At 33.0% G+C, this 19,001-nt stretch overlaps 1 protein-coding gene across 2 annotated transcripts in view; it reads right to left on the bottom strand.

Moving 5' to 3' along the window:
* LOC148609121 (CD82 antigen-like) overlaps positions 1–8,427 on the bottom strand; it is a 29,598-nt gene extending 21,171 nt beyond the window's left edge. The window contains exon 1 of one of the 2 annotated variants that reach the window (XM_088541838.1): positions 8,379–8,427. The gene's annotated coding sequence lies outside the window, so the exon portion shown is untranslated. Of the gene's footprint in view, positions 1–587; positions 692–8,378 lie in introns of those variants that run through there. The other variant, XM_088541839.1, reaches the window with a different exon arrangement.
* Between the last annotated feature and the right edge of the window lie 10,574 nt (positions 8,428–19,001).

The raw sequence follows: 19,001 nt of genomic DNA, 5'->3' as shown, positions 1-19,001 counted from the left end.
ATCCCGTTAATTTAAAGTTTAGTTGATTATATAGAAAAATTCTGAAAATCACTGGAGTGGACTCCTTCCTGTCCAAAATATCTAGATCCACCACTTTATATCTGAAATCTGATTGAATAAGGCAAGCATGGATTTTCATAAGGAATCCCTCCAAAAATATTTTTTGGGCATGGCCCCTTTGACCCCTCACGACTCGAAAAACAGTCTAAAACATGTTAAATCTGCTTAATACACCAGTTTACTATAAAGAACACAAAAAAAAAATTGGAAAAAAAAAACAAACATTCTACATCTTGAAATTAAAATACTATACAGGATTGGTTGTCTTATGTTTATTTATCTATTTTTAACCATCAGACCATCAACAAGTTACATGTATAGACTGGACAGTGTCCTATTTTTTGCTTATTTTAGGACAGGTTATTTTAGTAGGAATAAGTGTCTTTTCAGAGCTATTACACATTTTCAACTTTGACCTTATCATGAACATAAACTACATTTTTGGTGAATAAAAATGAAGAATCGTGAAAAGGTTCACAATCACTTGATAAATTCATCAGAGTTAATAGATGACAAAGATTACCTACCTTAACTGATTGACAATGATATACATGTACATGTATGTTTACAATGCCCAGAACACATTACATCAAGTAACATAATATGTTCCATGCTTCAATGGATCTGAAAGATGACTCAATATAGGCGTTTCACTGTCCATTAACATGAGAACTATTTTATTACATACAATAAGCTAGATAAAAAAAAAGATGGATTTTGACAAGCTAGCATAGATTATATATTCCACCTAACAACATTCAAATGTAATCCAAAACAAATGATCTGCCCACAAATTCTTTGTTAAACACCATGAGTGTACATTGTATTTACATTTATGTTAAAGATCAAATTAAAATATACAGTATAAAATTTATTCCTGAAAATAAATGCTTAGCATTTAATCAAAATTTGAAATGTGTGCTAACAAAATCTTTTTTGTAGTTGAGTAGTTTTGTAGTTAGTCATCTTTTTTTAACAAATAAAAAAACAACTCTTCTTAGTAAACTGACATTTTTACTGAATAAGTGTGTAAATCCAATGGATATCTCAGTGTTCTGTAACACATTTGATCATACAGAAGAGTAGTAACATCTGTATTAACAATAATATCCAACAGGCCAACAACTAGTATAATACACTGACAACATACTGGTAATTCAAAGGTGACTATTTGACCCAAGTCTCCAAAAATAGATTGAAATCATCTGTCACCTAAACAAAATGTACATTTTACATTGTACATCATTAATAGTGTAGGAGAACTTCAGCTTTAAATAATAACCAATAGCCTCAATATCATTCTTTTGAAGTGGCTGCATAACAAGTCTCCTACATTGTAAATGAAATGCCTATATGGGATGATCAAAAAGCTACAAAGATCCAGCTTACATCTTACAATATGCGCTATCTGCTTATTTGACACCTAATTTTCAAGAAAATTTTATGATTTTCAATCTAGACCCCACATTGCAAAAAAGAACATTTGGGACATGCATTGACCATACACGTACATGTATATGTACATGTACATTTGCATCTCTTTTCTGTATCAAGTTATGGCAGAATATCTTTTTCAGTAGCATTGACTACCAGTAGCCAGCTTCTGCAAAGCTTATACAAAAATGGTACAAGCATTAAGGAAACTTAATTGTGCAGTAATTATAGAAAAAAGGGAAACCGGAGAACACTTTATCATTATAGAAGAGAATAGAAACAGGGAAGTACATGTAATATACATCATGTACTTGAAAAGAAAGAAGAAAGGAAACAGGAAATGCATGCACATAAAATACACTTACAATGTAACTAAAAAGACATAAACAAGTATTTATTATTAAAAAGAAAATCAATCCTTCATGCCATTTTTTCCCCTTAAGAAAATTATTAGTTCTTTAAATTAGAACTAGACATTGCTCCTAAGGGGCCTAATACCCCCACAGCCTGTTAAACCTGTACAATTGGGGACCTTTGTGGATATACGATTCATATTGGACACAATTTGTTATGGCGGATAGACTAAGCACTTTTAGAACACTGTTTTATTTTGTTGAGAACACACTTCCTGACAACATGCGCATCTCCATAAGGTAATTAAACACTCAATTGAGTTTCATAACAATCCTTCAAGTCATAAAGGAGGATTGGTGGGCACCACATCAGACCAGGTTTTGTTCAAAAATGCCCACATGTCAGTTCCAACACATGGATCGAATTAAAAGGAAATACATGTACTTGCTCAATAAAAGTTCAAATTCAGTTTTGCTAGTAGAAATTATTTCCACTCGCTAAAATTTGCTAGTGGAATTCTGCATGTCATATAGGTATAGTCCAGAAATAACCAAAAAAACTTAAATTTAGCAAGTGTAAATTTTCAGTACTTGCTAAATTTAGCTAGTGGAAAAAATGCTGAAATTCAATCCCTGCAAAGGTCATCATTTCTGCAATTTTTGTTAAAAGATAAATTCCTGACAATATGCATATCCTGAATATGGTAATTTGACACCTCATTAAGTTTCATAACAATCCTGCAAGTCATTTAGGAGGAGTTGCCCATGAGACCAAGTTTTGCTAAAGAAGTCCAACAGTTGTTATTTCTAAAATTTAAATGTCAAAACATAAATTCATGACATTTGGGTGAAATTCAGGTTATAAAACTTTTTCAAAAGTTGAAATCTGCGTCTGCTAGCAAATATAGTAAGAATGGATATGGTGGATACATTGCATATCAAAAAGACAACACCAGGATGAAAAATGTCAGCTGAATAATTCATTGTAAGCTAATATCAATTTGGAGGAACATGTACATGTTGTTCATGCATTTCACAATGAGAACATTATATCAATCAAACAAGCTTAATAGAATATGTACATGACCAACTTTAAACAGCACTAAGATTTCTCCAGCACCAAACTAGTTTGTATCTTCTGACAGAAGTACATATATTACATGTATCTCCATCTTCCATAATCTGTCCATTAGAGTCTTTTTACTTTGTTTTATAATTTTATATTCATATACTTTTAATCTTATTACTGAATATTTACATACCGTAATAATTACATTTAAATGTACACCTTAACTATGGCTATGGCTCAAGAAAATTTTCTACCCTTGACTGATATTTTCGCAAATACATTATACCCCTCCCTACCATGATACATGTATATCTGTTAAAAATTCCATGGATAAAAAGAGTTTTATTTGTAGTTTCGAGATCTATAAAATTTTTCAATTACATGTATCTTTAAAAAAAAAAAATTAAAAAGTTATGATGATTCCAAGTCCTATGCCACTTTAAAGCTGCATTAGCTGTCAAATAAGTACAGTTTTGATTCTACTCAATTTTGCTGATTCAATGAAATAAGTTTGTAGTAATACAATTGAAGCAATTAATGTCGATACCTACAGAATATTATGCAAATAACGTTTCTTTAATCAGAGAAGATCGATAACTCTGATCTAATTATTTTTCGCCATTACTAACGAAGATTGCGACAGGACATACACGTGTGTTAAAAATACTTTAACCTTGGTAAAAAAATAACGATAATGGATACACAGGTAAGCATGTGTTATGTTTCCATTTCATTTCATCTACTTCTTAATTAGTTTTCAAATGAATAATGACCATATTTGAGCACATTATATCACAATACGTAAATTTCAAAAGGATCCTTGCGTTATTTTCGAACTTTTTTCTTATTAGGCTTGAATCTGTCGGTCTTCCTTGCCATTGAATAACCACTTTCGCTGCAATCAGATTTGTTACTAAATAAGTGATCCTTACAGCACATGTGCGGATTAAGGTCACCAGAAGTCACATGCATACGAAGTTACCTAGGTCGATTTTTTGTCTTGTCAGACAATAAATATACAGATACCTATTTCATGTATTTAATGCATTTTATGTGTGGATATCAAATGCAACTATACAGGAAAAGTACAAATCAGTAGAAATAATTCAAAGTTAAGGTATATTTCAACAGAAAAAAAATTTACAAATTTGACAGCTAATGCAGCTTTAAGAAATTTTTGTCAACCAAAATCACAGGTAACAGAGTCTGCAAAAACTTATTTTGCCCTGTTAGTCATGGGACAGACTGGCTAGATTGATCAGTCAATCCCATAGATACATGTATATAGCCAGTCCCACCCTTATCGGTTAATTTAATGTTAACAGAACAAATTTCTTTATGGATGCTGAATATCAATAATTTTATTTAATCATATACATTCTTCAGCAGCATATTTTATAATCTACTTCAGTCGGCTCAAAGTCAAACTCATTACCACTGTCCATTTCCCCATTAGCTGCAAAATCGTAGCACTTGATATTTTTCTTTTTTTCTGATTTTGCAATCTAACGTTAAAATCACAAAAATATTAAGAGCTATATTCCACAGCTACTTCCCCATCATCATTTCTTTTATAGGAGTTGTATCATTAGTCTGAACATATGAAAATTCAGTCACGCTAACATCATCGACCAGATTCAGAATCATTATTTGCTTCTTGCTTAGCTGGCCAGTTGCCAGGAACAGTGTCGTTATAGTGTTGAATAGGTCACATTAGCATGTTGTCAAATATCTGGTACCCCATGTTAAACAGGAAATGGAATTAGGCAAACCAGTCAATGTCTAAGTACCAAACAAAAAAATCAAACCAACATAAGCACCCTGAGTCATAACGGCTATTTTTACCGCCAGGCCTCAGACCATCAGTTGTGAGAAAAGCACTGTACAAACCCATTCTTTAACAGTCTAAACCAACAGGACTGACGAATTTCGCGAAAGATGACATCATAAAAAACTCTCCCTATATAAAAATTTAAGATATAAAATGCATTACAGTACAGTACCACTACTTTCTAAAGGCCTCTTTTCTTTCTTTTGACTAGTAACATGCATAATCAAGTTTTTAGTGAACAAAACACAATACACAGGGAAATAAATAAGAATGTGAGGAGTATAAGATAATATTACAGTAAGAAATGTTAAGTCTAATAATTGCAGTCAGTGTGGGTTTCTCCACACTAAACTGCACCATTTACCATTTACTCAACCAACAGACCAGTGAGTATAAAGATCAAACAACGAATTCTAAAACAATTGATGTCAGTGAGCATATTACACAAAACAGACATTATGAAAATGATACTGATAAATATATATAGGAACACCATGAAAACAATCATGCAGATACTTACCATATGCCTATGCTTGATTGCTTTAACATTCCTATGCCCACCAATGCATAAAAGGACATGTACTATAGACACAAATGCAAACTTAACTATCAGTATAGCAAATTGGAGTGAGTGTAGATCCATCTTTCATGCACAAACTATTAAAGCTCACAATACAACTTTGAAATGCAAGCGTCCATCATCATATTTGGTATTCATGCTACTGATTACATCAGGAGATATACAAACAAATCCAGGCCCGATAAAACACCCATGTGGGGTATGTAATAATCCAAAACAGCAAAATGATGGCATCTGTATCCTTAGCATTAACTGTCGAAGTTTAAGAAGCTTGCAAAAAAGGCAACAATTCACTTCAATCGTAGATCAATATAGACCGCATATCATACATGCAACTGAAACACATCTTGACAAAAACATACCGAGCGCAAAAATATTAGACCCTGAATATTATGATATATACCGCAAGGACAGGACTTTTCAACCAGGTCATGAAGGAGGGTGAATAATAAATGCGGTAAGGAAGGACCTCATTTCATCTGGAGAGGCAACCCTTGATACAAATTGCGAGATATCTTGGAACAAGATTTAGATAAAAGGGAATAAACCACTCTATACAGGATGTTACTATAGACAACCAAATAATGATGTAAATGCCTTAAAAGAACTTGATCAATCACTGGGAAGATTAACACATAACCATGACTTACCAAATTTAATACTTACTGGTGATTTCAACCTACCAGACATACAATGGGAGAATAATACCATCAGAACACCAAACCAGTACACAAAAGAGATCAATGAAATGGCAATAAATATAATGCAAGAACATGAACTGGAACAATGTAATCGAACACCTACAAGAGGAAACAATGTACTTGACTTAGTTTACACAACAAATAACAACCTTATAAACACCATCACTGTAGAAAGCGGGATTAGCGACCACGACATAGTCCTTGTAAATGTCAAAACAAAGGCAAAGGTTGTGAAGAAAAAGACAAGAAAGACATACATATACTCAAAAGGTGATATACCAAGTATACGATCGAAACTTAAAAGATTTTGGCGATACTTCAAGTCAAAGAAACAGGAAAGCAGTGGAGTAGCAACACTGAACATAGAAGGCAGCATCAAGGAGGACAGCAAGTCCAAGGCTGAGGCCTTAAACCACCAATTTCAATCGGTATTTACCAACGAGAATATGGAAACATTCCCACAAACAGAACCCAGTAATTACAACTCTATTGACAACCTTATACTAAACGAGACAGGCATCGCAAAACTATTAAAACAGCTCAACATCAACAAAGCCAGTGGACCCGACAACATATCATGTAGATTCTTGAAGGAAACATCAGATGAAATTGCTCCATATCTAAAGACCATTTCTGAAAAATCATTAGAACAACAACAAGTACCACATGACTGGAAAACAGCAAATATAACAGCACTATTTAAAAAGGGCGATAGATCAAAACCCGTAAATTATAGACCAGTATCCTTGACATCCGTACCGTGCAAGATCATGGAGCATATACTATTCAGACATGTCATGAACCATCTAGAGCAAAATAACATCTTGTCAGACTTCCAGCACGGATTCAGGAAAAACAGATCTTGTGAAACACAGCTTATCATCACTGTTGAAGAAATCAGCAAGCATCTGGATAACAAACAACAAGTAGATCTGCTAATATTAGACTTCAGCAAGGCTTTTGATACAGTACCTCATAGAAGACTATTACATAAATTGGACCACTATGGAGTAAGAGGAGATATTCACGGATGGCTTAAGTCTTGGCTTACTACTCGTGATCAAAAAGTACTTGTGGACGAGGAGGAATCAACATCATGTCCCGTAAAATCTGGAGTGCCACAAGGAACAGTCTTAGGCCCACTGATGTTTCTTATCTACATCAACGACATCGGCAATAACATCAAGTCGCCATTAAGACTATTCGCAGATGACAGCCTATTATACCTAGCAGTGTCATCAATGAATCACTGTCATCAGTTACAACAGGACCTCACCACCATGGTCGATGGACTAAGACCTGGCAGATGATATTTAATCCATCAAAATGTTATGTCCTTCGAATAACAACAGGAAGGCAACCAATCATATATGACTACAATATGGAAGGACACATACTTGAGACAGTACACCGTAATCCATACCTAGGAGTAGAATTTACAAGTACATTATCTTGGGATACCCACATAAGTAACATCGTAGCGAAGGCAAATAAGACACTTGAGTTCCTACGAAGAAACCTAGGAAGCTGTCCAACATCTATCCAAAGACAAGCCTACATAAGCCTAGTAAGACCAACCCTTGAATATAGCAGTAGTGTATGGGATCCTTTCCTCCAGAAGCACATCTATCAGCTGGAGATGATACAACAACGAGCAGCCAGATTCATCGGCCATCAATATTCACGAGATCCAGGGACAGTAACAACACTCCTAGAAGACCTGAAATTACCAACACTTCAGAATAGACGAAGAACATCACGTCTACTACTATTTTACAAAATCGTACATCAAATAGTAGAAATACCGATACCGGATTACATTCAACAACCAACTAGAACGACCAGACAGTTTCACCAAAGGCGTTTCATTAGAATAGGCTCTACTAGTGAGCAGAGAAAAAACAGCTTCTTTGTTCGAACACTCATAGACTGGAATGCCTTACCAGCACAACTGATCGACCAGGAGGACTATGAGGCATTTAAGACCAGCCTCATATCCTATGTTCAGAATCCGTAGAGAGCTAGCCATGTTTTTATCTGCACTTCACCTTTCACATGTAAATATTGTAAAGCACCTTTTTGGATGACGTTCACTAGTTTTTTCCCCATTCGTGTGATGAGTCGGACAGGCTCTTTACGGATTACCAATGTAGATGTAGATGTAGAATGACACCGTGACCAATGCAAATGAATGACAGTAAATTACTTATACTATAGTAATGTATCGTACAGTCTAAGATTGAGGGAAGTGGATATAAAATAGCTTTTAAAAGCAGAATTTTGACTGTTTTGAAAGCCGATTGACTTCTTATATTTTTCAGTGCGATTGCTTATTAATTTAAATAAATACCTCCGGAAGCTTGTGTATCTTGAGCAACAAATACCAGTTTGGGTGTAGCGGAAGTTTTGAAGAAAGCGCTACCTGTTGGAACTATTGTTCTTATCGACCTGTTATTTCCTCCTACATAGGAGCACAACTAAACATAAAATCAGCCAAAGAATATGTATAGATTTCAAGACAAATATGACATATTTTATCTCTTAAACGACTTATATATTTAATAAAAACACAACAAAGCATAATTATACACAAATAGAGCGCAGTGTGCTTGCACGAAATACCTAGCTCAGCCATACACAAGATAAAAAGCAGCCGACATCACCACCATTTTCCTGACCGGAATTTCTAGATCTGATGAAATGTGAAAAAAAACACACTCCTATCAAGTTTAAAATATTACATAAATAAATGAGCATCTGATGAAGTTTGTTAGGCAAGATAAAATAAGTACTAGGGTTAGGATAGAATACAATATTTAGAATGCAATTACAATACAATAATTCCAGGTAGTATTGTTTAAATTTACTTTTGTAATATAATGGAATAGAATAATTCCAGCTAGTATTGTATTGTATAAACGAAACAGTTACATGTATTAATATCTAGTTTTTGTTGGAAACGTTCTATAATGGAGTACCGGCATGAATTCACATTTCTACGATAAGGTTCTTGGTACTCCAAGGTTCTTGCCAACTTACAAGCGTATCATGTAAGCTTGATTAATCTATTATGATATTTCAACATTGATAAAATAACTTTAAGGTGCATTGGATAAATCTCAAGTTCTGACATAACAGCATAATTACTTGATTTTTAATAGCTTGTAAACAATATTTCAAAATTTTCGTATCCGATTTATCACAAAAAGCCAAAAAAAAAAACAACAAAAAAACCCCAAAAACCAAAAGACGAAAAACGAAAAACAAAACAAAACATTTTCATTATCTAACATATATTGCTCACTCTTCTTACAAGAGAATTTTCCATTAAGAATACAAGTGATTCCCAAATAAATTTATCTAAAAGTACAATCTACTGGCTTTCCATCCAAATGAAAAGGCAGACCAGATCTATCAAAAATCATAACTTTTGCTACAAATAACCTCGAAGGGGACAGTGGTATCGAGTTTCTTCTTTGAATCCACATCTGCAAGTTGGATTACCAACAATTTTTACTCTATGAAGGTCATAGTTAAGAAATGATGCTCCGCCTCTCATTTGTGTAAGATTAATATTAAGTCGTCTGGGTCCAAAAGCATAGTGTTTGGGGATATTGGTTCTTACTTTCCTTTTTAGTTCGCTTTTGAATTTTGATAACGAATCCCAATCTCTTGTTGATTTATTTAGTTTATTGCAATGTCTTATCGTAGAGGGAATAAATGATTCTTGCTGTTATCGAAAGTCTACAGAAGGATAATATTGTATCTGAACCATGTCTTAGGGGAGTCAATTATGTTATAGTCTAGATATAATCACTTTGTCATCACGGACTAACATCTGTATAGCACCATACCTGGTGTCTCCTGTTGAAGGACTACCTGTACGATCGCTGTTAAGACACAGGTAGGATATTTATTTATTGGCCATTGATCAGTTAAATATATATGTTACACTAAAAGTATATATTTAGATATTATAAAATATTTACTGAAAATTCAGTAAATATGTATAATTACTAAATCACTATGGAAATATGTATAATTCCTGATTCTGACAATAACTATGAATAATAACTGATTTTTTGCCAAATTGTTCTATATTTTACAGATTTAATACCTTATAACATCATATAACACCATAAAAGAATAGGTGCTAAATGATTATTATATTTAATTCAATGCAACGAAATATTAAACTCTAGGTAGAAGACATGTAAGCCCTAAAACTCCTTAAACTCGGACATGATATAACATTAACTCTTATTACATGTACATATTCTAGTTTTCAGTAGAGTCCGAGTTGCTCCTTTACTTTTGTTAACTTTGTATGTATAATTTTTAGTTACTTTACGTTCTTTGTCGTGTATCAAATTTGCCTGTCTGGTCTTTGTCCCTGGATTACATTCTTTTGATTTCCGCTAGAACCTTGGTTCCCTTAATTACTCTTACAATTCATCGAGCAGAGTTTGAACAAAAAGGACTAAAAATAAGCTTTTTCAGATATATCTGAAGTATTGGCCAAATTGAACATGTCTGATACTGAAAAATATTTTTACAAAATATTGATATTTAACAATTGAATATTGTGTCAAATGCATTTTTTGTTCTCAACACTAAAACTTGTGGTTGAGATATTAGACGTATTTACTGAATGTATAATTCCTAATTATACACTTTTAATGTAATATGTATATACTACCAGGGGCGTAGCTAGGCCTGTTTTATTTGTACGCAAAATTACGGCGAGGGGGGGGGGGTCGCTCGAGGCCCCCAGTGAATCATTGCATAAAACCTTTATTTCATCTTTAAAATGTGTGTTTTATTTCTGTTACTTTTTCCGAAAGTACGCAACTGCGTATTTGCGTATAGGCAGCTAAGCCCCTGACTACAGATCAAAACATGGATTATATTAATTAATTTAACCGTAGACACTGAGCAAATGCCAAATATGACTAAATATATAATTTATTGTATCTTTTCATGTCAATAGGATATCATAAATATTATAAAAGAACAAATCAAGTTTTTATATCTTGCTTTTTTAATTATTGATGTGTATACGTTATTGATAATGCTAATGTCAAAATGATTATTTTGAAATTATGTCGTTATTTAAAAGGAGCTTGGAATGTCAACATTATTTTATAGTATACACCACTTACATTGTTCTCTGCTGTTATTTTTGTCATTTTATAGCTGTTTTTGTTTGCTATAACATGCTTATGCTTCCGCAATGAAATATATTCATTCATGTAATTGTTTATAAATGTTCATGTCCTTTGAGGGCCCTTACATTATTTCACCTTTGAAAAACAACAACCACCACCACCACCACAACAACAACAACAAAAACAAAGCACAAAAAATAAAGTGATGAAACCTATACTTAGTGTACATGGTAAGATCTCTAATCTAAACAAAGAATTGTAACTTGCATCATCGTTTCACAATGCCTCAATCTTATGTTCAAATGATATAATCGCCTAGTAAAGATTGAAACATATATCCAATTAAGGAATATGTTAATGAACTACTAAGATCAGCATTTGAAGAAGACGAACAGTTAAAATGACAAACTTTCTCATTATGGTGGAAATCAGTGGAACAATTGAACAAATAATTGAATTTCGAAACTTTGAATTTTTTCTTTGATCAATAAGGTAGAGAATTTAATACCTTCTACATCCCTTCAGCACCTGCAGATGGAGTGTTCATATCACAAGTCATACATTATGCCAGAGCTTGCCGAAACTACGCATACTTTTGTATCGCGCTAGAACTCTAACAAATAAGCTTCTGGAACAGGTTTATGTTGACTTGACTTTTTATGAGCAACTCGGCGGATGTTTCTAGAAAAGCAGAGGACGCTTACCCTACCGGTGCACGTGGTCGATGCTCCCAGTTTTTAGTGGAGTCGAAGTTGCTCATTTGCTTTTGTTACCTTGTTACTTTGTATGTATGATTTTAGTTACTCTATGTTCTTTGTTGTGTGTGTCTGTTTTCCATGTCTGGTATTTGTCCCTGGATTGCATTCTTTTGATTACCGCTATAACCTTGGTTCCCTTGATTACTCTTTCTATTCCGGCAAACTTCAGACCAGTTAACTCATATAAAAATAATGAATCAGGAATTTTTTTACTAAAATTGTGACAAATAAAACTGCAAATTAAAACAAAAAGCAAACAAACAAAAAAAAAAAAAAACAAAAAAAAAAACCAAAAACAAAAAACAAACAAACAAAAACGAAACAAAACAAAACAAAACACAACGTTAATAAATATCTTAATTTTTAACAATAACCTAGCCATTGAAACTGGCAAGTATTGCTAACCTATGATGTCAGCTAATGATTTATACTTTAAATTCTGTAAAAAAATGTAGAAGATGAGCAACAGTTTTCCAATAAATTGGTACACATACTCAATAAGAGATAAATTCTTTACTCTATTCGATGAAAGTCGCTACGAAACCTCAGAGATGCTAGTCAACTATATTCTCAACATCAGTTCCTCTAAATCACTGAAAAAAACATTAGCTTGTATTTAAAAGAATCTCATTCTCTCAGGGACACTAGTTTAAAAAAAAATGCTTATAATTTCATACATGCTTTTCAGATAACTTTAATGATATGTTTCATAGAGGACAAATTCTACGTCAGGATATTAAATGCGAAATTAAGTCATGGAAGTGATAGCTTGTATAAGTATTGGAATGCTCTAATTTCTTTTTTTCCAGCATCTTTTATTTAGTAAAAAAATAAGTTTTATCATCATTATTATAATATCAATGGCATATATATATAATGCTATCTACATACAAGTATAAGTACAGAATGTAATTATTACAATGAACGCTTTTCATATACATTCACATATAAACATTAACACAAATATTATGGAAAAAAATGAAAGAAACAAACCATTTAACAGAAAGCATTAATTACTTTAACTCAGATGTTTTTTTCGTTTCCGATATGCCATTAAAAGTAGGCCTTTCTTGATATATAGACAGAAAAGCCGGAGTACGACCGCTAAATAATACCCACTAATTAGAGAGATGAGTGTCAAGATGCACCAAGAAGTGATAAGAAGCATCAAGAAGTGGAAAATAGAGACAAGAACTTTTAAAAGTTAAAGTCGAAATAAAGTTAATGTATTTATAGCTATTTCAATAAAATGACAAGAACAAAAACAAGAGGCTCCCAGGAGCCTGACTTTTTAACCTGGTTAAAGTTTGTCTTTCAAGGGCAATAAATTTAACAAGGAGTTATCCAAAAATTTTGACTCAAGACGACTTTGTTAGTAATTATCATTCATGGGCAATAACTAATACTAGGAGTCGTTTGACAACGTTTATCCCCGGAGACTTTTGTAGGCCTTATAATAAGTTATAATTTCAGCAATTGAAATAATTTGGCTAAAACTAACATTTTTGGAGATAAAATAAGCGAAAAACTACTGTCTGACCCATATGTTCTATTTTTAGTAACGTCAACCATGTCTTTTGGCGGATCAAAAATCCCCACATAAGTTCTATGCAAATTACCCCAAGGAACATTCCTACCAAGTTTGGTTCCAATTGATCAAGTAGTGTCAGAGGAAAAGAAAAACGACGACGTCGACGGACTCCAAGTGATAATAATAGGTCACATAGCCTTCGACCAGATGAGCTAAAAAGAGAAATACTTAAGGACAAAAATAGAAAATGAAAGTTGGAAAATATTGTAAGGTCATTTCATTAAAATAAATTTTCAAAATTGAAATTACTATGAAAATCTTATTAAATTGAATAAATTAACGACTTGAAAAGTTATGATAGTTCATAAAACTCTTTCAGTTAGCATCTGCTTCACATCATTTACAAACTATACAAAATACCAACCAAATAAATTGCAAGTTTCGATATGTTGTACACGTGTTCCAAGGAATAACCTGTCACCAGCTACATTAGAACCAAATATATAGGAAGATAATAATAATAATAATAATAATAATAATAATAATAACAATAACAATTGTATACAAGAAATATTCAAAACCAAAAACTATCAAAATAGGAAGTGTAATCCATCACCGAGAGGTTCTACTATGTGCAATACACAAAACGAAGCCTCAGTTTTTAGGTACTTTTGGAATTTATAACATCGAAAATTTTGATAAATATGATAAATAAAATCTGATACAATTCGGGGTCAGAAAAATCTGACAATTGGGCATGGGTTGTTGAATGCCTTCGAGAACATTTAGACCAGCAGCAGCGGCATCGACCCAGTGACTATTAAATACAAAATACCAATCGTATATATTGCAAGTTTTGATGCGCAGAACACGTGTTTCAAATAGGAATCTCTCATCAGCAGCATTAGAAACAAATATAAAGGAAGATCTGAATCCATATATTAATTGTATACAAAAAGTACTCGAAAACAAAGCTTTCGAAATAGAAAACCAAATCCATCACCGAGAGGTTCTATCATTTGCAATACAATGAATGAGTCCTCAGTGTAGGTATTTTGAAAATTGTAATACTGAAATTTTGATATAAAAGATACAAGAGTGTAAGATATTAGTACCTAAAATGTGAAATAATGATAATGACTTATAGTTATATTATACTAGTATTCGCTTACGAATTACGCTATTTTTTATATTGTACTAACATACTAACAGTACTTGACGAACACGAATACGAATACTTTATTTCTCTAAAAGTATAACATAGTTCCAGAGAGTATATATAATATAAAACAAACATTTACATTACTATGCATTTGTGAAAGACTAATCAAGGAATCACAGTTATAGTGGTAATCAAAAGAATGCAATCCAGGGACAAAGACCAGACATGGAAAACAGATATACAAAACAAAGAACATAAAGTAACTAAAGAATAATCAAGAGAACCAAGGTTATAGCGGTAATCAAAAGAATGTAATTCAGGGACAAAGACCAGACATGGAAAACAGATATACACAACAAAGAACATAAAGTAACTAAAATCATACATACAAAGTAACAAAGTAACAAAAGCAAATGAGCAACTCGGACTCCACTAAAAACTAGGAGCATGGACCAGGAGCACCGGTAGGGTAAGCGTCCTCTGATTTTCTAGAAACACCCGCCAAGTTGCTTATAAAAAGTCAAATCAAGGGTAGACAAACGAGGAAAGGAAAACCATGAAAAAAGGAATATAGATAAGTATCAACATGGAAGACTGACTTTCACATTGATTGTTTTAATAAATTTACATACTTTTTAAAACTACTAAGTTTGTAGATTGAAGTAATATTTCAAATTTGTATATGCTAGGTCTATTATAGTAAAATACAGATAAATGTTTCTTTCTCTCATTTAGTAAAGCTTTACATTTGAAAATATAATGATATTCATCGCCAATGTCACCAGAATTACATAGATTGCATTTCTTTCATTTTTAATATACCCCGCCATTTTCCTGCTTCAACAAGCATTTGATGACTACCTTATCTAAATTAATATATAACACATTAAATGACAGAATGATACTTTAAAAAATATATAAAAATCTTATTTAAATATTCGTTATTAGAAATTTTTTGGTGAGTTCTCAATAAATGAAAAACATGTTTGCTTGAACTGATCAATAAGACGACTTTTAATGCTTTATCAAATCTATTTATAGGCTTTTTGTGAAATCCAAATCCACAGTGATAAAAAAAATCCTTTATGAATAAGTCCATTTTGTAACATATCCATAGTTACTCAGATAGATAAATTGAATATAGAAAAACTGATAGCAAAGTTTTTATTATTTGCCATTTCTGATGCGAGCCCAGTAATTCCTCGTTCGCATCTTCACATTATTTGATACTGGCTGTCTTCCCAACTCTGCACACACGATGTGACCGGGAGGGGACTGTTTTAGATGTAAAATCATCTTTCTTTGTTTTAAATGCACTTGTTTTAAAATATCTAAATTTTTATTACCCCTGACTTCTGAACTATATAATAAAATTGGCATAACTATTTTATCTAGCAGATCAAGTTGACACTCTATATACAACTGATTTCTCCTTGCTACATTCAGGATATCACACATAGTTTTTATAGCCTTTTCTTTCAAATATTTTCTAGTATACAAAAAGGGTCCACGTCAACTTCGTACCAGCGGACAAAGCCCAAAATAACATCGTTTTTGTCTGCAAAACGTATTACATCCAATGTTTATTATCTGAGATAGACATAGCAAATAATGGCAGTAGTAAGACCTATATTCCCACTACACTCTCCAAAGAAGAGATAGTGGAAAACCATAAATCTGAGCTACCCTCTTCTGGTCTCCATACCAAAGACGATGATTGTGATTTACCGACAATGTACTGGATTCCTAAACTCCACATGAATCCATACAAACAATGCTACATGGCTGGATCTGCATAATGTACCATCAAACCACTTTCAAACCTTTAAACTTCTATTCTTATAGTGTCAACGAGGGACTCCAGTCCTACCACAACATTTGTTTCTCCTGTAGTGTATTAACTCAATGTGGATCCTGACAAATTCGAACGATCTTCTGGAAATCGTCCATTCAAGATTATTATTAGAATATAATAGCATTAAAACCTACATTTTTCAACTCTTCATACTTCTATTCCCCATACTTCGTTAAAATCCCGACTCAAAAACATTATACATCATTTTTTCTCCAAAACAGTTGGTACACCTAGATACAAATATGTAGCTCTTGGTAGAGATTCCTCATACTTTGTAAAAAAACAAAATAACTCCAAATCATCTTTGAAATATGCTAGATTTTTGATCGACAATATATCTGTCTAGTGTGGTGGACATGTTTTTCCACAAACGGTTGGCATTCCAATGGGAGCAAATTGTGCTCCTCTACTTGCTAACCCATTCCTTCTCTCTTTTGATGCTGACTTTATAGCTGATTTGATCCGAAGAAAGAACATTGTTTAGCTAGTTTCTTTAATCTCAATTTCCGCTATATAGATGACGTATTATCATTAAACAATCCTAGTTTCCGGGATTTGATACATCGCATCTACCCCAAAGAACTTGAAATTAAATATACTACAGACACTGTGAAGTCAGCCTCATATCCTGACATACACTCACTTGATGGTAAAAGAAATATTGACCAAACGTTGACAAACTGATGACTTTTCATTCAGTATTGTCAACTTGCCTTTCATCTTTGGCAACATTCCTTCAGCACCTTATGGACTTTTCATATCCCAACTCATGCGTTATGCCAGAGCTTACGGTAACTACGCAGACTTTTTGTATCGCGCTAGACTTCTTACAATTAGGCTTTTTGAAACAGTGTTGTGTTGATACAAGATTTAAGTAATCGCTGCAAAAGTTTTATGGTCATCATCCTGAACTCATGGATCGTTACGGTGCATCTATCTGCACCATGAAGACGGATTTGTTCAACGTGTCGTAATTTTCCTTTCCTCGTTCGACTACCACGGAATTGACTTTTTATAAGCAACTAGGCGGGTGTTTCTAGAAGAGCAGAGGACACCTACCATACCGGTGTACCTGGTCCATGCTCCCAGTTTTTAGTCCGAGTTGCTCATTTATTTTTGTTACTTTACATGTATTATTTTATTCATTATATGTTCTTTGTTGTGTTTTCTGTTTTCTATGTCTGGTCTATGTCCCTGGATTACATTCTTTGATTACCGCTAGAATCTTGGTTCTCTTGATTACTCCAGCATACAATCATAAAAAAAACCGATTTTTTCTATGTCAATAAATAAAACAACTAATAACTAGTTTCTTTCTCAATCATAACAACTCGGAAAAGGAATAAAGAATAAATATCTGATCAATGGTAGAATAATCCTTTCTAAAGCCTGCCTTGTTTTCATCCATAATGTCAGATTCTTCAAAATAAATGCTTACTATAGCATTAACAACAGACGTAAGCACTTTACTTAGTGTTGACAAGAGTGTAATGGGTCTATAATTCTTCGGGCCAATTTAATTTCCTTTATTTTGTTTTAAAGTGATACAATATTGCCCACTCACCACAACTCAGGCAACACCCCTTTATCAAAAATATGGTTAGATAACTCATCATAAATGTCTATCATATAATCAATTGTTGAACTAATGTTCTCATTCACAACTGAGTGACTGTGCCCTCACTGTTATCACAATCTGAACCATAATTTGTTTATAAAAGATATCAACATTAAAGAATATTGAAATGAAATAATCCTTTATTCCGTCACTACCCGAAGCTCCTACCCATCTGAAAATTTGAGTTCACCCCGTGTTTTACCTGGGTGTGTATTTTTAATTTTAGCCTTTCTTCTTGTTAGTTCTTGTCAGATTTCATGCTCTCGAATTCGTCAATTGATTTATTCATGATGATGCCATTGATTTTTATTGGCATATCGGTATTTTCGAATTACATTTCTAGCTTTTAAGAAATTAGATGGTTGCTACTTCAAATATGTGTAGGTATTTACTGTTATAGTAAATGCAAATCATACAAAAATGTCGATAGTATTCATTTATTCGTTTTAAATTTGTTAGTTTTCTTGAAAATATTTTCTGTAGTCATTTTGATTAAGAACATCCGAATACATATTTATGTATACATATGTATTCATTTACTGAAGCGTCATTAATGGGACAATGGTACATGGCCAGAAACAATAACTGTTTAAATAAACAATGTAGGACAAATACAATTTCATATGAAAAATCATTCAAAACCACATACAAAAATTAAAACCAGCAATATAAACTCTTATAATTAAAACCGGGAGTGATATCAGGTGCTTCGGAAAGTTATGCTACTTTTCCAGCATCTGACACATTGCAAGTGAGTAAAATTGGAAGGAGTCTAGCTGTAAAAATATCGTTCATAGTCACAAAGGTGTCCAATGGAAAACAGAAATAGTTTAGCACTTGAATCATTAGAGTGTTACTTCCAAGGTAAGCTAAACCGTAAC

The sequence above is a fragment of the Perna viridis genome, chromosome 8, assembly GCF_037379345.1.
Source record: "Perna viridis isolate PV_CMFRI_1.1 ecotype Kerala chromosome 8, ASM3737934v1, whole genome shotgun sequence".
Taxonomy (NCBI): Eukaryota; Metazoa; Mollusca; class Bivalvia; order Mytilida; family Mytilidae; genus Perna; species Perna viridis.
This window is presented reverse-complemented; position numbering and strand designations above follow the sequence as displayed.